Source organism: Lutra lutra, chromosome 1, assembly GCF_902655055.1.
Source record: "Lutra lutra chromosome 1, mLutLut1.2, whole genome shotgun sequence".
NCBI lineage: Eukaryota > Metazoa > Chordata > Mammalia > Carnivora > Mustelidae > Lutra > Lutra lutra.
In genome coordinates, this window is record NC_062278.1 from 143,553,519 (window position 1) to 143,575,318 (window position 21,800).

Genomic DNA, 21,800 nt, shown 5'->3' on the forward strand with positions numbered 1-21,800 from the left:
CTTGACTTATTTCACTCAGCATCATCTCTTCCAGTCCCGTCCATGTTGCTACAAAACTTGGGTATTCATCCTTTCTTTTTTCTTTTTCTTTTTTTTTTTTTTTACAGCTTTATAAACATATATTTTTATCCCCAGGGGTACAGGTCTGCGAATTGCCAGGTTTACACACTTCACAGCACTCACCATAGCACATACCCTCCCCAATATCCATAACCCCACCCCCCTCCCCCAACCCCCTCCCCCCATCAACCCTCAGTTTGTTTTGTGAGATTAAGAGTCACTTAGGTTTGTCTCCCTCCCAATCCCATCTTGTTTCATTTACTCTTCTCCTACCCCCTCAACCCCCCATGTTGCATCTCCTCTCCCTCATATCAGGGAGATCATATGATAGTTGTCTTTCTCCGATTGACTTATTTTGCTAAGCATGATACCCTCTAGTTCCATCCACGTCGTCGCAAATGGCAAGATTTCATTTCTTTTGATGGCTGCATAGTATTCCATTGTGTATATATACCACATCTTCTTTATCCATTCGTCTGTTGATGGACATCTAGGTTCTTTCCATAGTTTGGCTAAAGAAAGCCAAAGTTGGTGGCATCACAATTCCGGACTTCAAGCTCTATTACAAAGCTGTCCTCATCAAGACAGCATGGTACTGGCACAAAAACAGACACATAGATCAATGGAACAGAATAGAGAGCCCAGAAATGGACCCTCAACTCTATGGTCAACTCATCTTCGACAAAGCAGGAAAGAATGTCCAATGGAAAAAAGACAGTCTCTTCAATAAATGGTGTTGGGAAAATTGGACAGCCACATGCAGAAAAATGAAATTGGATCATTTCCTTACACCACACACAAAAATAGACTCAAAATGGATGAAGGATCTCAATGTGAGAAAGGAATCCATCAAAATCCTTGAGGAGAACACAGGCAGCAACCTCTTCGACCTCAGCTGCAGCAACATCTTCCTAGGAACATCACCAAAGGCAAGGGAAGCAAGGGCAAAAATGAACTATTGGGATTTTATCAAGATCAAAAGCTTTTGCACAGCAAAGGAAACAGTTAACAAAACCAAAAGACAACTGACAGAATGGGAGAAGATATTTGCAAATGACATATCAGATAAAGGGCTAGTGTCCAAAATCTATAAAGAACTTAGCAAACTCAACACCCAAAGAACAAATAATCCAATCAAGAAATGGGCAGAGGACATGAACAGACATTTCTGCAAAGAAGACATCCAGATGGCCAACAGACACATGAAAAAGTGCTCCATATCACTCGGCATCAGGGAAATACAAATCAAAACCACCATGAGATATCACCTCACACCAGTCAGAATGGCTAAAATTAACAAGTCAGGAAATGACAGATGCTGGCGAGGATGCGGAGAAAGGGGAATCCTCCTACACTGTTGGTGGGAATGCAAGCTGGTGCAACCACTCTGGAAAACAGCATGGAGGTTCCTCAAAATGTTGAAAATAGAACTACCCTATGACCCAGCAATTGCACTGCTGGGTATTTACCCTAAAGATACAAACGTAGTGATCCGAAGGGGCACGTGCACCCGAATGTTTATAGCAGCAATGTCTACAATAAATGTACTTCTTAAAAGAGCATGTATAGAATTCAAAATATAATAATAAATATCTGGCTTCACATTCTATAATTTTCTTATTTTTTTAAATACCTTGTGGGAAAGAAGAGGGTATATAAAATTATCATCTCTCAGTATCATCTTTGTCTTTAATAGAGATATTTTATTCCTGACAAAGATAAATATAGAATAAGATGTGAATTAATAATGTAGAATAAAAATTGGTCATTATTGCTTCAAATCCCTAGGGAGAATGAGAGGGGGAATATTTAATCCTTCTAGTGAAGAATAGGAATTTAGGGTGCCTGGGTGACTCAGTTGGTTGAGCAACCAACTCTTTATTTTGGCTCAGGTCATGATCTCAGGGTCATGATATTGAGCCCCATGTCAGGCTCTATGTTCATTACAGAGTCTTCTTGAGATTTTTTTCTCTCCCTCTCCCTCTGCCCCTCCCTCTGCTCATGTGCTCTCTTTCTGTAAATAAATAAATAAATAAATTTTTAAAAAGTAGAAATTTAAAAAATTAACACAAGATTTTAATGTCAAAATTGTTTTTGTAACAAATTAATAAATAAAATTTTAGTTAAAATCCCTAAGAAATTTTTTTTGGCAATTTACAGTTATAATCTTAAAGTTCAGCTAAAAATAACCCCACAAAAATCATTATAATTGTGAATGTAAAGAAAAGGTATCATTTTGGAATATGCCAATTATGATGAATTACCATCTTCATCTGTGCAAGAGTTACGGTTCTAAATCCACAGTGAATGGAGAGGGCTGTCTTGTTCATCTTTGTGATAACAGCCATGAACACAGTGAGCACTTAGTGAATGCTAAATTGAAAATGGCTTTCCTTTATTCCAATTTAAGCAAAGGTGCTTGATTGTTTATAGCTTTATGTAAAATCAAGGTAATCGTCCTTGTGGATATATGTGTTGCATAAAATATATATAGTTTAGAATCACCAGAGATTTGTGATGTGCTTTTACACCATTCTGAAATCCAAGCAGAAAAGTGTTTATAACTTAGAAGTGATTACTAACATTAAAACAGAATTTACTCCTGGGACCTTTTAAATTGGTGAATACCACAAGTGCATTTATGTGTTGGTTTTACAGATCATTAAATACTTCAGAGGAAACTTGATTTGATTGTAGGCAGATGTCTGAGAAGCAGAGAAGGAAAAAGGAAAAAAAGCCACTTGAAGATGAATCATCAAGATTTGAATATTGTCTTCTGAAACTCAAGTTAAATTACTTGAGTATTATAATAGAAATCAGTTACATGACTGGTATATAATATAGAAATTGGACAAAGGTTCTCAGATACATCTTTTTGTGTTAATTGAAATTGACTTAATTTTACCCTTTTTTTAAAAGCTAAAAAAATAAAATAAAATAAAATAGGGGTGCCTGGGTGGCTCAGTCTGTTGAGCATCTGACTCTTGGTTTCAGCTCAGGTCATGATCTCAGGGATCGTGGGATCGAGCCCTGCCTCTGGCTCTGTGCTTAGCAGGGAGTCTGCTTGATGATTCTCCCCTCTCCCCCTCTTCCTGACTTTCTCTCTCTCTCAAATAAATAATTTTTTTAAAATAGAATAAGGTCTTATTAATATATTGGCTTTGTTGCTTCTCATGACCAGGACAGTGCAAATCAAGCATGATTCATGGACTGACAACATCAGCATGATCTGACTTGTTAGAAATGCAAATTCTTAGAACCTCCCCTAAATCTGCTTTATCAGAACTCTGGGGTGGGATCCAGGTGTCTGTACCTTAACAAGCTTTCAGGCGATTATGATGCATGTTAAAATATGAGAAAAACTGGCTTTTTATATGTCTAGTTCTTTTCCAAACTTCATGTTCTGGCATAAATTTCACCTCCTCAGAGAGGTTATCCCTGATCATCTTCTCTAAAGTAAAGCCATTTCAATCATTTTTTCTTCTTTATTTAGTGATTTTAAATTTTTGAAATAATTTTAGATTTACAGAAAGCTGCACTAATAAAAAAAATTACTATATAATGGAGCATCTGGGTGGCTCAGTTGGTTAAGCATCTGCCTTCAGCTCAGGTCATGATCTTGGGCTCAGGTCATGATCCTGGGATTGAGCCCCACGTTAGGTTCCTTGCTCAGTAGAGAGCCTGCTACTCCCTCTCCCTCTGACTGCCACTCCCCCTGCTTGTGCTCTCTCTCTGTGTCAGATAAATAAATATAACCTTTAAAAAATTCATATATACACTTAGATTATCTAATAGTTAATATTTCACTATATTTGCTTTATTACCTTTCACATACACACACATGCACATATACCTATATAAATATTTGAGAGTATGGTACACACATATTCCTTCTCTATCCCTAAAGACTAGGTGTGCATTTTCTAAAAACAAGATATTGATCTTTCATAACTTTAGTATAATTATCAAAATCAAGAAATTAACACTGATATAACCATTTAATAAGTAGACTTAATTACCTCATCACTTGTTTAATATCTTATCAAGCAAAAAGAAAAAGACTGATCCCAAATAAATATTATGCTCTTGGTTTTTATTGATAACTAATAGAAGGATAGGAAGGGAAATAATTGCTTCTTTATTAGCTATAAGGTTCTTATGAAAAATACAATCCACACAATTTTTAATATTTCCTCTCTAAGAACCCAATAATAAGTTGCTTTTAGAGCTTAGTACCAGGAAAATACTTGGATCTCTTTAAAAATTTTTGCTTCTTCTAGAGGATGGACAATTTCCCTTTTTGTCCTGCCAGGAAGCTCAAAACTAATTTTGTGGCTTAAAAACCTTAGCAATATTATCTTTTTCTGCTTTTTCATAGATTTGATATTATATTTCTATTTTAACAGTAATCATCTATCCATTTATCTCTATGCATTCTGTTGTGAGCTAGCTCTAACACTGATAGAAACAAATACAAGAAATAATAATAATAAAAAATAAAAGTTCCACAATTCTACATATTGTTCTTTAAGTTAAAAAAATACTGAATTCCAGGGATTGCTTTGCATTTTAAAAATCTTTCTCAAATATTTATTGAGATTTGAAATCACCAATATGCCTTTTATTTTTTATTTTTTTTTTAAAGATTTTATTTATTTATTTGTTCGAGAGAGAGAGAGAGCATGAGCACAGGCAGACAGAGTGGTAGACAGAGGCAGAGGGAGAAGCAGGCTCCCCACCGAGCAAGGAGCCCGATGTGGGACTCGATCCCAGGACGCTGGGATCATGACCTGAGCCGAAGGCAGCTGCTTAACCAACTGAGCCACCCAGGCGTCCCACCAATATGCCTTTTAAATCAACTTTAAAAATGAGCACATACAAATGGTCAGTTTAATAAATGAACAGTATTATTTATCAATTGTTGCATGACATATTGCTGTGAAAGTTGGCAGCTGAAACAAAAAATTATTTATTTTCTTGCGTCATTTTCAAGGGTCAAGTATATGCAGTAGATGGGTAGTTCTGGCCCAGATTGTAGCCAAAGCTGCAGTCATCTCAAAAGGTGCCAAGGCTGGAGAGTCCATTTCTAAGGTTACACAGGTGGTTGTAGGCAGGCCTCAGTTCCTCACCACATAGGTGTCCCTAGAGGACTACTCATGATGTGATTGCTTACTTCTACCACAGAAAGAGAGCCCAAGACAGAAACTGCTGTGTTTTATAATCTAATTATAAAGGTTGACAACCATCACCACCTCTAATTTCAGAAGTTTTATAACTCAAAAAAAGAAACCCCGAATAAAAGAGACACTGTCAAGAAAAACACAAGAAAAAACACAAGCCACAGATGGAAGAAAACATTTGCAAAAGATTTATCTGATATTCAAGATATACAAAGAAGTTTTGAGTTCAAAACTCAGTGATAAAACGAACAACCCATTTTAAAAATGGGCAAAAGGTCTGAACAGACATCTCATCAAAGAAGAAATACAGATGACAAATCCGGCTGGGAAAAGATGCTCCACATCTTAAGTAACCAGGGAAACGCATATTAAAACAATGATGGGATACCATTACACATCTATTAGAATGGTCCAGATCTGGAACATTGAAAACACCAAATCCTGGCAAGGATATAGAGCAAAAGAAATTCTCATTCATTTGTGGTGCTTTAGAAAACACCTTGGCAGTTTCTTATAACATACAAACACACACACAAAACATTCTAAGATATGACTGAGCAATTCTGCTCCTTGGTATTTACCCAAAGGAGTTGATAACTTATATCCACACAAAAACCTATACGTGGATGTTTATAGCAGCTTTTTTCAAAATAGTCAAAACTTGGAAGCACCCAAGATGTTCTTCAGTAGGTGAATGGATAAATATACTCTAGTTCATCCAGACAGTGGACGGTCATTCAACCCTAAAAGACTGAAAAGTCATGTAAGACATGGAGGAAGTTTAAAATGCACATTTATACATGAAAGTAGCCATTCAGAAAGGTTATATATCATATGATTCTAACTATATGACATCTTAGAAAAAGCAAAGCTTATGGAAACAATGAAAGGATTAGTAGTTGCCAGGGGTTAGACCAGTGGAAGGGAGAACAAACGATATTTAGGGCAGGGAAATGACCCTGTATGCTACTATAATAATGGATATATGTTACTGTATATTTGTCCAAACCCATACAATGTACTACAGCCCAAGTGAACCCTAATATAAAAGTATGGATTTCGGGTGATAATAATGTGTCATGTTCAATGTGTCAATGTGACACAATAATGTGTCAATGTGTAGGTTCATCATTGTAACAAACGTATCACTTTAGTGTAGGATCTTCATAATGGGAAAGTCTGCATATGTGAAAGCAAGAGGTATATGAAAAATCTGCACCTTTTGCCCAATTTTGCTGTGAACCAAAAACTACTCAAAAAAATAGTCTTTTTTAAAAAGAAAACAAAGTGAAAAAAGAAAGAAAAAAAAAAAAAACTTTGAACCTATTAGCAAGTACTCACCATTCATTCCCTGCTACCAGTAGCCCCTGGAAAGCATGAATTTACTTTCTGTCTCCTTAGATTTGCCTATCCTGGGCCTTTCTTGTATAAATCGAGCTAGACAGTATGAGCCATGTGTGTCTTGTTTCTTTAACTTAGTGTAACGTTTTGAAAGTTCATCTATGTTATAGGCTGTATCAGTACTTTATTTCTTTTTATAACTGGAGAGTGTTCTGTTGTATGGAAATACCACATTTGTTTATCATTCCTCACTTTATGGACATTTGTTTCCACTTTTTGACTATTATGAATAATGTTTTCAAAAACACTCATGTATGCATTTTTGTGAGCATATGCTTTGTATTCTCTAGGGTATATATCTGAGATTGGAATTGCTCAGTCACTTGGTAACTCAGTGTTTAACATTTTGAGGAATTTCCAAACTGTTTTAAATGATGGCTGTGCCATTTTGTATCCCCCACCAGCAAATGTATGAGGGTTCTGACTTCTCTAGATCCTCACCGGAACTTGCAACGGTCCATCTTCCTAAAAGTATTATTATGCTTGGGGCGCCTGGGTGGCTCAGTGGGTTAAGCCGCTGCCTTCGGCTCAGGTCATGATCCCAGGTCCTGGGTTCGAGCCCCACATCGGGCTTTCTGCTCAGCAGGGAGCCTGCTTCCTCCTCTCTCTCTGCCTGCCTCTCTGCCTACTTGTGATTTCTCTCTGTCAAATAAATAAATAAAATCTTTAAAAAAAAAAAGTATTATTATTCTTATTATACCCATCCAAGTAGATACAAAGTGGTATCTCACTGTGGTTCTGATTTGAATTCCCCTGATGACTAATGATGTTGAGCATCTTTACCTGTGTTTATTGGACATTTGCATATCTTCTTTGGAAAAATGTCTACTCAAACCTTTTGCCAACTTTAAAATTTGGTTGCTTTTTTTTTCTTTTGGGTTGTGCTATTTATATCTTCTGCATACAAGACTCTACCGAACATATGATTTCCAAATCCAGTATCTCTAAGGGTTCGTGGAAGATTAAGAAGGAAGTAGGAAACAGCCAATCTTTATGGCATTTTAATAATGCTACAAAACACTCTACTTTTACTTTCATGATTGATGATGCTACTGAACACCCTCCATGAGACGACTGTACTTTCTTGAATCTCAGACTGTGGAACATTCATTATGCTGTATATTTTCTACCCTGACCTGATATTGATGTACACTGTGTTTAATGATTCATATTGATCACACTTGGGTTTTGGCACAGGATGTACTGGATATCTTAGAGTCATGGTTCAGGTGGGAAATGGGGAGAGTGAGGCCTGGGAATGGAACTGGCTACAAGGCCAATGAGGGAACTCAGACAGGAAGGAGGAAGAGAGAAAACTTGAGCTGGAATGTCCAGCTGGACTTTGCAGAGCATGCCAAATACTGGTGAAAACCAACAGTGGGCTCCTGCCATCTGCATGGTGGCAAAATGACAATGTCTGCAAAACCGGAAATCCTCCCAGCTTCAGATTAGCATCTGAATCAATTTCCAACTGATAGTTGTAACGATTTCCCCAAGCGTTGAACCCATGTGCATATAACCAGAGCCAAACATTCTAAGCAAAATGAAAAAGTATTTATATAAACATTCTAAAGGAAATTACAAATGAAAAGTAAGAAGAGGAAGCCATCCTATGCAAATTTCTGAACTAATTTGTTGGGAAAAAAAGGCAAAATAATTAGACTTACACATGGTGTTTAAGCACTTATATTATAGCTTTTCCTTTGTGCCTGGCCTTGTGAATATTTCCAACATTTCAGGGCACATGATAATTGGGCAGGATATGTCCTCAGCCAGTGGACAAGCCTTGCCAGGCCACAACCATCCAAGCAAACACTGGTGTGGAGGCTCACCCAAGGTGGAGAAAGTTACTTGAGGACACAGTTACTTGAGGAGGCAGCCAGGAAAAGTAAATAATTCCAAATATAACTAATTTATTGTACAAACTGAAGTGTAAACATGAAACGACTATATTTTTCCTCAAACCACTGGTCCCAAATGCACATGTCAAATCTTTCTTCTTTATCTGGTGCAAGACCTCTTAAGAAGACCTTGGGTAGATTACAAAACTTCTGGGTCACTTTCACGCATTCACCTTCACCTATTTAAAATCCATCATGGAAGGGTACCTGGGTGGCTCAGTGGATTAAGCCTCTGCCTTTGGTTCAGGTCATGATCTCAGGGTCCTGGGATGGAGGCCCGCATTGGGCTCTCTGCTCGGTGGGGAGCCTGCTTCCCCCTCTCTCTGCCTGCCTCTCTGCCTACTTGTGATCTCTCTCTCTATCAAATAAATAAATAAAATCTTTAAAAAAAATAAAATAAAATCCATCATGGAAAGTTTAAATTTCCATGTATCTCCAATTCAGAACTCTGTCCCTGATCACAGGCCAGGCTTAGGTCTAAGGAGCTTTAATTGGGATGGGGCCTAGCCTGTGCTCATTTCTCATCTCAAAGGAACACCTGGAATTCAATATTTGGTTTAGGGATATCCCTTTTTTTCTTCCATTTTCAAGGCATCTAACTACCTTCTCCTCTGGTCTTGGGGGCTGGGAGGGGAAGAATGAAGGAAGGGTAAATTCTCAAAATTTAACTGCTTTTGTGTGGGTTATCGCAGCTTCTCTGGCTAAGGTGGGCTGGCCATCCATACATTCTCATGCCAGGCATCCAAAAGCAGGCTCTCACTGACAATGACGTTAGGACATCGCCAAATCAGCCAATAACTCAGAGGCCTGTCAGGACTTGAGGTTGTCCAAGCCTCCTCAATACCCCTACTTCCTGAACCCAAAGGATATCCCATAGCTATCTGCTGCCTTCCCCGTATTGACCCCTCTAGGCTGGGGTTTCAGGCACACAGCTCATGTTTGGTAAATGAGCTAGAAAACTGCACATATCAGAAGTCACATACTAAAACAGACCAAGTCAGTGCTCACCTCAGATACTCTCAAATCCTTTTTTAGTATTTCTCTGTGACATCCCACCTCCTCCATATTTCTGAGTTCCATTGCTTTCAACAGCAACACCGACTTTTCTTTAAAGGACTACCCTCCAGCTACTAGAACCTACTTAAGTGCCAAGGAGTTTATTTCCCATGGGAGGTTGTTAACCAATAAACTGTCCAGCAAAGGAATATGAATGCCCAACCCTCTTAGCTCAGTTTGAGACAAACTAGAGGCTAAAACCCCAGAGCTTCCCTGCAGAATGAGTCCAAGACCTACTCACTGTGCAACTTCTAGACCCGTGGTTCGTTTTCTCCTCTTTCCAGTTCTGCTCCCCCCACCCCCACCCCCAATTCCCTTGGTGGTTTCCCCTGGGAGTGCTTTCTTCATAAATCACTTGCACATAATTCCTCACTCAGGGCCTGCTCCTTGGAACTTGACCTAAGAAACCTACCCTTGACAAATAGTTGGGGAAGAATGGAGCTCTGCTCTCTTGCGCCATGATACTTTGATGCGTCAGTTTGACTGGATCACTTGGTGCCCAGATTTATGATTAAATATTACTTCTGGGTATGCTTGTGAAGGTGTTTCTGGGAAGAGATCAGCATTTGAAGGGCAGGTCTGAGAAAAGCAGATGGCCCTCCCCAGTGGGAGTGGGAATCCTCTGATCACATGAGAGCCTGAACAGAACCAAAAGGTGGATATTGGAGCATTTGGCTCTTCTCTGCTTCACTGCAGAGATACCGGTCTCCTTCTGTCCTCAGTGCTACTAGTTCTCAGGCCTTCAGACTCTGGCTGGAATGTACACCCTCATCTCTCTAGTTCCCAGGACTTCAAACTATGCCCCTAGGTGTCCAGCTTTAGATGGGAGGTGGTGGGGCTTCTCAGTCTCCATAATCAGGTGAGCCAATAATTTATAATTCTCTCTAGCTCTCTCTATCTCATCTCTCTCTGTGTCTCAGTCTCTATCCCCTATTGGTTCTGCTCCTCTGCAGAACCCTGACTTAAAACACCTCCTTTCTTTACCCTGTCACCTCTTTTGTTTTCCTTTTTTAAAAAAGATATTTATTTATTTATTTATTTATTTAATTATCTGATAGAGACAGAGAGCCAGTGAGGGGGGGTTTGGAGGGGTGGGAAGGGGCAGAGGGAGAGGGGAGAATCTCAAGCAGACTCCCACTGACAGCAGAGCCCAAACTGGGGCTCGATCCCATAACCCGGATATCATGACCCGAGTGATATCCAAGAATTGGTTGCTCAACCAACTGAACCACCCAGGCGCCCTCCACCATCTCTTTTAAATTTTCATTTTATTTAATTTCTGAGACCTGAGTAGCAGCTACTGGTCCTTCCTCCACTCTTCCTTTCTCCTTTCCTCCCTTTCTCCATTTCTTTTCCTTCCTTCCTTCCTTTCTCCCTTCCTTCCTTCCTTCCTTCCCTCCCTCCCTCCCACCCCCTTCTCCTCCTCCTCCTCCTCCTGTCTTTCTTCTCCCTTCTTATTCTTACTCCCATCCAGAATAAGCCCTGTGATGCCAGATTTCTAGTTCTTTCTCTTACAACACTCATAGAGTTGGGGGTAGGGTGGAAAACTAAACTGTTCCAATTTTTTTGATGGACTGGTTGTCCTGATAATGATGTCCCCCTTTCATTACTTAAAATGGTACTGTTATTAGTGCTGGGAGAGGGTTGCCATTTTTGATGAAAAAAGAACATGAAGGGAGTGGAAAAGAGGTTTCCTGAAGATCCACCTGTTCTGGATACAACTGACCAGGCTTCATTGAGGACTCAAACTTCTGGTTTCCAAATCTACCCAAAATAACAGTTAAAAGCCAGAATCAATTTCTAGAGCTAGCAGTGGAAACCAAGGCAGTCCTCTCATGTCCTCCCTCTGACAAGCCTTCCCCAGTTTCTCCAGTATTTACTAAGGTCTGAAGCTCTGGAAAGTGAGTAGAAAGGATGGGGGAGCTCATGACAAATAAAATGGTAAGGTGACTAAACAGCTAACTTTTATTTGGATTGTAGAGTTTCAGCCTGAGTTTGCCCCAGGACATTGAAAGAAGAAGCCTGGACAACAGTGGGATGATTAAAAAGGCTACATTGGCAGGAGATGGTTCCCCCTGTCTCTGATACAGAGCATTTATGAATGAAAGTGCTGTGCATCCCAGTGGCTCTCCTTTTGAACTGGCTCATCCATTACTGGGGTAATGATTTTCCATCTGGGCAACAGCAAAGCCAAAGGCTTGTTACACAGGCAACATAAAGTTAAAAAGACATTATGAATAAAACGTTGGCTCATGCCGGCTTTTGCCAACTCTTCTTCTGAGAAGATTGTCTGATGCCGACACGTGTTTATTACACTTAATAATGTTTACATAATTCTTCCTTGAGCTCATTAGAGCTGTCAGATCAGAAGTAAATGTGTTCCCCCCTCTGTTTATCTCTAAAGACTTCTCAGTCAATAAAGCAAGATGAATGACATCCAGGGCGCAGACAGCGTACTCTCGGGCTTTGCAAATGCTGCCAAGTTAAATCTTCGGTTCGGGTGGGCTCCTGGATCTTAGGACGGCATCTGATCAACCCCTTAGTTTTCTGTGCCTCTCCAACTTTAATGTGCTTGGAATCATCCCAGGAGCTTGTTAAAATACTCATTGCTAGGTCTTATCCCTAGAGACTCTGATTCCGTTGATCTGGGATGGGGCCCAGAAATTTGCATTTCTAGCAAGCTCTCTGGTGATGCTGACTGATTCTGTTCTCGCAGGGACCATACTCGTCCTCTTCTAGAGGTCATTTCAATAATCTCTCTTGTTAGGGGCTACCTACCCATTGACAAGTCGGGACTTCCTAGTCTATGCAATGCATCAGCAGCAACAGCCACAACTGCAGCAAAGGCACAAACAGGAGAAGCAGCAGGCTCCGCGGTCGTCACAGCTCGTGCGCAAACCACAGTGGGTCCGCGTGGCTCCGCGAAGTTGTCGGCCAGCGTGGAGGGGCGGGGCCTGAGCCCAGGGGCGGGGCCTGGCCTTGGGGGCGGGGCTTGGCGCTCGGGGGCGGGGCGCATCGAGCCGGCTCCCGCTGCCTGCTCTCGGTGGCGGCGGCGGCAGGGGCTGAGGGCACAGCCAGCGGGCGGCGTGCCTCGGACTCCAAGACAGCCCGCGGAAAGGTAAAGCCAGGAGAGCGCGCTGGCGGGTCTTCCTGCCGGCAGCTGCTGTCCAAGTCCCAGAGCGTCCCTGGCGCCCTGAGCTGTGTCTGGGCTCCCAGGGTATTTGCATAGTGTCTAAGAACCGCTGCTGAGCCAGGGTTTTGCGTGTAGAGCGGCGGGGCTCAGGGCTAGGGGTTTTTGGGTCTGCAGCGGGAGCCTGCGGCCATCCCAGGACATTCGGACTCGGAGACAACTTTGCGCAGCGGTTCTCTTCCAAGTTCCCTTTATTGCTATTGTCTTAGCGCCTCCCGGCTGACAGTCTCCCCGGACTCCAGCTTTGTTCTCTTCAGGCCAAACCCGCCATCCCCTAGGGCGTGAACTCGGGAGTCGCTGGCAAGTGGCACCTGCCAGCCGGATCCGCCCAGGCTCCCCTCGCATCCCTGGTAGATCCAGGGCTGTCGGGGGCACCGCGAGACCTGGAGCCCACAGGGGCAGTGGTACTCGCCTCACTCCCCAGGGTGGACTGGGATATCCGCTAGGGCGTCCATCCTCTGGGATGCGCGTGATTTGGGGCTGGAGAAAGGGCGAAAAAAAGTTTGGAGCCTCGGCTGGGGCTAAGGAGCCGGCAGCGCTGGACTGCACATGGAAGGAGTTGGAGAGAGTGCTGGGGGCCTGGCGCCGGGCAGAGGGACGCGGACAGAGAAGGAACCCCGGAGGCGGAGGTTACAAGGCTGGACCGTCAGCAGAGATGGGGTGCTTGTTGTGTGCGCGTATTAGCAAGAAAAGGCCGGGTGTGATTGCAGAGAACATGGGCGAAAAAGAGGAAGAGAGCTGTAGTAGGGATATATGTAATTGCAGTGTACCTAGTGTGCACTCCCCCCCCCCTTCAGGTATTTTGGAAAAAACTGTGCCATAGGATGCCTTCTTGAACCAGAACTCTCTTCGGAGGTGGGGGTGGAGGTGGGGGAGGGATAAGTTTCACCTAGCTCTGGAGCTGGCTTTGAAAGCGAACAGGTGACAGAAGACTACTTAGTGTGTGTGTGTGTGTGTGTGTGTGTGTGTGTATGTGTGTGCCTGTGTATGTGTGTTCCTGTGTGTGTTTGTGTGTGCGTGTGTGCGGGAGCGCAGCGGCCTGGGATGCTGGACTGCCCGCGGAGCCTCCACCACCCCCTGTCCCCCTCCATCTCGCCACAGCGCTGTGAGTTTTCCTGTCACTCCTCCTCGCCGGAGGCTGCCAGGCAAGAGGCTAAGCGATGGTCTCAGAGGGGAGCAGACAAAAGGGTACACTTGGACGACCCTCCCAGGGAGGCGGCTGTGTGTGTGTGTGTGTGTGTGTGTGTGTGTGTATGTATGTATGTGTATGGAGGGCATCCCCTTCCTGCCAGCTAGAGAGAAAATGCTGGTAGCGGAGGGATGAGCTCGGAGCGGGAGAAAGGTGAGATGGAGCACGGGAGAAGAAACACAAGGGGAAAAAGAAGGAGGACAGAGATTTAAAAGCATCTTGCCTGATTGGCTGTAAAATTATAAGTTTATCTTAAAAAGAGATGCTAGGGGTGGGGATCCTGAAGCTGGAATTCTAGAGAATGGGGGCACATTTAGTTTGATTAATAAAGGTATTGTAGTGAGGGGTATGCAATAAGTCTGAAACCTTCGCCGAAGTTTATTGCTGGTTTTAGCTAACCTCCTTGACACTTCTTTCCAGCACCTACTCTGGAAGTACCTTCTGACTGTCAGAAAGAAGTAAAAGGCATATATACACAAATAAAATGCAACTAAAATGAAGTTTAAATGAAGCTTTGAGCAGGATTAAATGGCTTGTGTAACTGCTGAATGTTGCTAAAGTACTGTCAGGGCTATAAAATAGCCAGACAAAAATAAAGGAAAAAATAATTGTAACAAGAAAATGAAGGCTTTACAAGAACTTCCGTAATGAACACATAACAATTGATGGTATGATGCAGTAATTATTTTCGTATTTACGCCATTAACGATTGTAATTTAACGTTAATGTCCTGGTATTTTATTCCTTCTCATTTGCAGACAAAAGCACATCTGAGACACCATCAGGGAGTAATTTGGTAATATAAAGTCATGAATAGAAAACACTAAACCATGCTCAGAACTCTGACAACATAAAGCGTGAAACAAAATAACCTCATTTGCTGTTTATTATCTGTCTTTATAATTCTGTTTACCGTCATTTGCATAAATGAATAGCTAAATTGTATAGTATATCCTTTTTAGGAAAAAAAATACTTGATGCTTATAGATATACTTGGGGGTGAGACTAGAAAGTAATCCTTACACTAAGCAAGAAGAGGGTAGAAAAAAACTTTGTGGGATTAGAAGTCGTCTGGAAATAATAAGAATGCAAATTTAACCTACTTTAGGCATCCTTATTTAACTTGGTGCAAGTAGCTTTTAACAATAAATATGTAATTAGTCGATGGGCAGACCTTAGACTTCTTTCCTAGCTAATCTTAACCAAACCAAACCAAAATACTGTGCCTTACATCATGAAACAATTTTGCTAACCTGAAAAACTCTTTTTTTTTTCTATTCAAACTTTCAAAGGGTACATTTTCTAAAATTGAGAAGGAAGGAATTTATTGGAGGAAGCTCAAAACAAAATTCTTTCAGCAGAAACTTTTAAGTTATTAACATTCTGAGACAAATAAACATGAGTTTGCACATTTCAAAATTATTGTGGATTATTTTAACTTTAGGGTCTTTGCTAAAAGTGCCTTGCTCATATGATAAAGAGAACAATTAAGAACTGTATTAAAAGGGCTCAGAAGTAACATGCGAGCAAAACAGCTGAGCAGAACATGTAGTGGTTGGGAGGAATCAGTCAATCACATGAATGTTTAAAAAAATCCATTTATTCTTGTGAGGCACACAGAATATCACAATGATTGAATGCCCCTTTTGCTTTCCATACAAATACACTGGTTTCATGTGGAACAGCACAATTATTACCTGAGAATGGATTCCATGTGGGAATAAGGACCGTATGTATTTTAAGCTCTGGGGGGAAAAAACATAGTAACTGACAAGCAAGCTGTACATTATGGTGGAGACTGGTAATTGCGTATGATTAGGCAAGTTCTTACAGTTTTGCTGGTTACAAACTCGGGAAATGCAACTATGCATTTGATTAATTTAATTAATTAAACCTGTGCCTAACAGGTTTAATTACTCTACTTTTAATGATAGTCACTGCTCCTCTGTTACCATTTTATATTACAAATATCTCAAAGGTTCCCTGATTTCTCTATATTTCTATTTATTCTTTAAATCTCTGGTCTGTAGAGAAGTTCTGTTTTGAAGGCTAAAATCTGACTTTGGGTTCATTCATTCATTTCTTTGACACATTTACTAAGTCCCTATTATTAATGACCAGATATTGTGGTAGGTGCTAGGGATTCAAGGATGAATTAGACTCAGTTCCTGTACTTAGAAAGTGAGGGAGGCAGTTATTGGATAAATACATGTAATAAAATGCAGTAAGTAGCAATCTATCCTAGGGCTTTGGAATAAGATAGACTGGGCTCAACTTTCAGCTCTGCCTCTTACCAGCTGTGAGAACTTGATCAAGTTTTTAAACCTTTCTGAGCCTCAATTTTGTTATCTGGTAAATGAGGGAAATAACACCTCCCTAGATCACAGAGTTCTGAAGATTACATGTCAACATATCTTGATGTCTTCCATCTTGAAAACAAATCCTGAATCCCACACTTCTCCACATCCCTCCCTTCATTTCTTTCCTCTGTGTCCTTGTCAAGTTTCTGGCGAGGCTTGTCTGTATAAGCCATCTTCACTTTCTCTCTCCCTTACTACAAATAAGACTCCAACATGGCTTCTGCCTCCACCGAATATGACTCCAACATGGCTTCTGCCTCCACTGCTTAGAGAAACTTTTATGGAGATCAGCAGTGACCACTCTGTGGTCCAATCCCAAGAGCTACGTTCTTATTCAACTTCTGGGAGAATTTGAAAGGGTTGACTGGTCCCTCTTCCTTCATAAGTTATCTTTTCTTGGCATCGATGACTCTGGTATGGTTTCTGTGACACCATACGTCTCCAGTTTTCCTCATTAGGCTCTTATTATTTCTCAGCTAGCTCCTCTTTCATTAGTCCATCTCTAAATGAAGGTGGGATCTTTCCACACTTGGGAGTCTCTCCTGGGCCCTCTTCTTAGCGCCCCAGGCCCCTCCTTCCTTTAGAGGAGCCATTGTCACGGCTCTAAATCTTATCTATAGGCTGACTCATATAAACTTTCATAAAGGAAGTTTATTTCTTTAGTTCATACCTGGCCCCTGAGCTCCAGAAACATTTATTCAGCTGTCTACTTCTCCAAGCATCTGTTAACTTCCTACATTAGAAATTAAAATTAAAAAAAAAAAAGAAAGAAATTAAAATTTATACTACTCTACCACACTACACCAGATATACTCTCCCTTCAGTCTTTCTCATTTTGGGAAATGGCATTTCAGGAACTTTACCCCTTTGCCAACAATATATTTCTTAATTCATCACGTACTTTGTGTTCTGGGTGGGTGTGGTGGTTTATAATCTGTGTCTGCTCTGATGTAGTGTTCTGGCCATGCCAGCTGATAAATATATATATATATACATATATATATATATATATGTATATATATATATATATATATATATTTTTTTTTTTTTTTTTTTTTTTTTTACTGTTACTCCTGCTTGTAGCTACCTGCCTCTGTCAATTTCCATTTCAACCTCCAGAGTCCAGGTCAATAACACCTTTCACCTATATTTTTGTCTGGATGTGATGGAGTTGTGTGTAAATTATTAGCATTTCTCTTTTTAAAAAACGATTTTATTTATTTATTTCAGACAGAGAGAGAGAGAGAGAGAGAGGGAGAGAGAGCACTAGTAAGCAGGGGGTAGGGGCAGAGAGAGAAGAGCCCAATGCGGTGTTCGATCCTAGGACCCTGAGATCATGACCTGAGCTGAAGGTAGACTGAGCCACCCAGGGACCCTAGTATCACTCTTTAGAGTTAAACTGACTTGCATCATTTTGCATTTTGTATGAGATACGTTTTACACAATTGAGCACTAAGAAGTTGGACATCAGTAAAGAAGGGCTTCTGCTTTGCAAGGTATCCTACCAATTTAATACTAAGCAGTGGGATACCTTGTAAGGAAGAAGTCCTTTATGGGGAGGGAAATATGCTTGATTGACTTCTATACTAAAACAACAATTTATGGAATTTTAGGTTGTCAACGTTTTGCCAAATTTGGAATACTTTACTGCATTTAATTTTAGGAATATGAAGTCAGGTAAAGTTCTATCACTAAAGAAAGTGAGCTTAGGTAATTATAATCTCTAATGGTCTGTCTCTGTGTTTGTTTCTTTGTTATTATTTGGCCAACAAAGTAGATCAAAACAAAAGCTAATCTAGAAACATAATTAAGAGATTGAGTATAAGGCATGTTAAGTATTGATGTACAGATAATCTGGCAAATAGAAAGAAAGACAAAATAACTGGGTGAGATGAGATGTATGATCAGTCGACTCCAGAACCATTTGCTGTTGCAGCCTCGCCTGTTTTGGCTGGGAGGCCGGTGTTCTTAGCAAAATGGGCATCCCTTCACTTTGTATTCACTCCCTTTGGAGTTATGAAGTTTTACTTGAACAGGGTAACAATGACATCCATGTAACCATGTAAACAAGATTCAAATGGTCACTCCTGTTCTTGGAACTCAAAGATCAAGAGAAGTCTGAGTTAATTTTCTAGAGATAGAGTCATTTCCTTTTACAAAAGAAGGACAGGAATGCAGGAATTGGTTCAATTGTAAATGCACTTCATATTCTCTGGTAGTTTTACAGTCCTGGTCCTGGCTTTAACCTTTGATGACACTGGGTGCAGAGTCTGTCTTCTTGGAATTCTCTTCACTCGCTTGCTTTTTTTTTTTTTTTCTTCTTTAAATTTTATTTATTATTTATTTGAAAGAGAGAGAAAGCAAGAGCAAGCATGAGCAGGGTGAAGGGAAGAGAGAGAAGCAGGCTCCCCACTGAACAGGGACTCTGGGATCATGACCTAAGCTGAAGACAGACCCTTAACCAACTGAGGGACCCAGGTGCCCTTCACTCACTTTCTTTTTGCTCTCTTCCTTCTTGCTTCTCTCCCACTAGTATGTCTTTCCTTCTTCTTCAGTGCTTCTCTTCTTAGTTCATTTTCTCTTGGTCCTTTCCTTTCTTACTCCCCTTCTCCTTTCCCTCCTCTTTTGTGTTTTTTCATCTTCCTTTTATAAGCAAAACCGAACAGAATAGAAAGATGTACTAGAGCTTCTGTTCCTGGTATTACCATCATTCTAGCGTTTAATTTGCCACATTGCCCCTGTCTTTTGTACTGGGTGGTCTTTGCATCCATCATTTCAAACTTCTCCCCAGAATAAGTGAGATCTTAAGGCATCTTAAAATTCTTGCCTCATTTCCCTCTGTCAATAAATAAACATGTGAGAGGTAGAAGAAAGGGATTGCTAAATTATTTTGTGGATCCATGCTACCAAGTTCTAGAGTGACCTTTTCCCAAGAAATGGTTTTTATTACCAGGTGATACAAAGGTAGCAAGCCTGCTTCCTGAGCCCAGGTACCATTTTGGAAGATGCATTTCCATCTTCACAATGATGATGACAACTTGAATAATGGCCTAAATGATAGTAACTAATATTTATAGATTGCTTGGTATGTGCTAAACTCTGTGCTAATGCTTGATACATTTTGTTGTATTTATTCCTCACTCTTAGGAGCTCCATATTATAGGCGAGGAAACATTAAACAAGGTTAAATTACATATGCAAAGGTTGCAAGATTAAAAACATGGGAATGATGATTCCGATCTCCTGAGCTGTCAAGCTCTATACTGCAGAAGAGACACTAATTCAGCAACACCCAGGTTTTTTGTTTATGAATACATTCGTGTTGAGTGAGTTTCTGAAATGCCCTGAAGGCATAGTATCTACTTTAATGGTATTTTTAAAGAGATGGTGAATAAGGGGCGTGTCATTCATTGGTCTCAACCAGTGTAGGTGAGTTGGGTAAATCTTAGCTTGGATATTTCATTGGAAAGCACGACCAAGGTAGCTCATCATAGTTCGTCTCTCCAGTGTGGTTAGTGGGGAAGCCTTAAATCTCATGGGATTTTTAGGGTGGGATGGCATACACTCCATAGGCTTTGGAAAAGACAAGAGATTTAAGTGGCTCCCTGCTCTTCTTTGTCTCTCTCAAGGCAATGCGCTTTTTTTTTTTTTTAATTTTATTTATTTATTTGACAGAGAGAGAGAGAGATCACAAGTAGGCAGAGAGGCAGGCAGAGAGAGGAGGAAGCAGGCTCACTGCTGAGCAGAGAGCCCGATGAGGGGCTCGATCTCAGGACCCTGAGATCATGACCTGAGCTGAAGGCAGAGGCTTAACCCACTGAGCCACCCAGGTGCCCCAAGGCAATGCTCTTTTTAATGTCGGGGTGCCCATGTTATAGTCTTCAGTGAGAATGAATGCTGTAAAACATTGGGTTTGAGCAGAGGAGAGATGAAAGGTCATTATGTAGGGGAAATGAAACTTGATCAAGGAATGAGGAAAATGGAACCTCCTCTTCTGTAAACAGAGGTAGTTGCAATTAGTGTTCTCTTTGGTTCTTTGCAGAGGCCATGCTCTGTGATCTTATACACGGGGAGGGACTGAGTATAAAGGAGATAGCAGTTGGCATTTGGTGCTCTGTGTCTTACAAGGGACTCCCAAATGAATCCCATGTTCTAACAAAGTTCATCACAGAACTTTGTTTGAATAACATGAGAACACGGGCAGTCAAAAACATGAGTATCCCAACAACTTCCTGATTGGTCACCTTGTTTCTCCCATGCCTCATATAGTAACTAGGTCGCTGTTTTTCAAATGTCACTCAGAGTATGACACAGTGTGCAGGTCCTCCAGTGGCTTCCCACCTCTCACTCTTACTAAAATCCTGAGACCATACAGTAGACTAGGAGACTTCATGATCTAGCCCCCTGTAATCCTTCTGACTTCATCTGCGGATTTACTTTGTTGAATGAATGACGTTTGAGTAAGCTGAGGAATATCCAGGGTGCTCGGTCATATTGTTGAATACATAACGAAAGAGAGACTTACACTTTGAATGGGGACACTGGAGAAATGTAGGTTAGAAATGAAAGTCATAGGAAAAATTTAGTGAGTTGATAAATGAGCATAAAATTAGTTTATCAGAAGGGCTGGATGATGACCTCGAGTTTTCATCATTTACTTTTTCATTCATTTAATAAGTATTTATTGAGAATCTACTATGTACCAGGTACTGGTGTAAAGGTTAGATGTCCATCATGTCCATCAGTGAACAAGAACGTGTGGCTGACATTAAGAGACAGTAACGTGGACACATAAAACTAGAATTTCAGGTAACAATACATTTTATGAAGAAAACTAGCACCAAATTAGAGGAAGATAGGTTTAACTGCAGATCCCATACCTTCCTGGTTTTAAACACTGAGTAATGTGGTTATCTGTCCCCCTCTCTCCTGTGCTGAAAATGGTACTGCTCTCACAGATGAATCCAGTTTAAACAGTCTTCTTTTAGTGAATATATTGTCTTGTCATCCTTAAGATTTTTCTGCTGGTAAAATAAGGCTTACTTTTAAGGTATTTAAAAAATAGAGTTTGACGAAATAAGGTCCCAAATTGATGGTCTGTGAATGTGCTCTGCATTTAATTTTTAAACTGTAGCAAATGTATTACTGATACAATGGCAACTGTGGTATTCTTTTGATAAATAATTTAATAAAGAAGTCAAATTTAAAGAGCTCTTTCTTTCCAAACACATCAATACATTCAACGTTATGGTTAAAAGAGATAATTCTGAAAAATTTAATTTGAGGAGGTTCAGTTTCCATGTGATTTATACATTACTTACTTAATTTTCTCAGTATCAATTTCAGCCCATTTGTTTTTTGGTTTGTGTTAATTTGTTATGGCAGGGATAGAAAATGGATACAGGCTCCAAATCAATATGATTGGCTTAGAAACATAAATGATTAATGACAATGTCACATCAA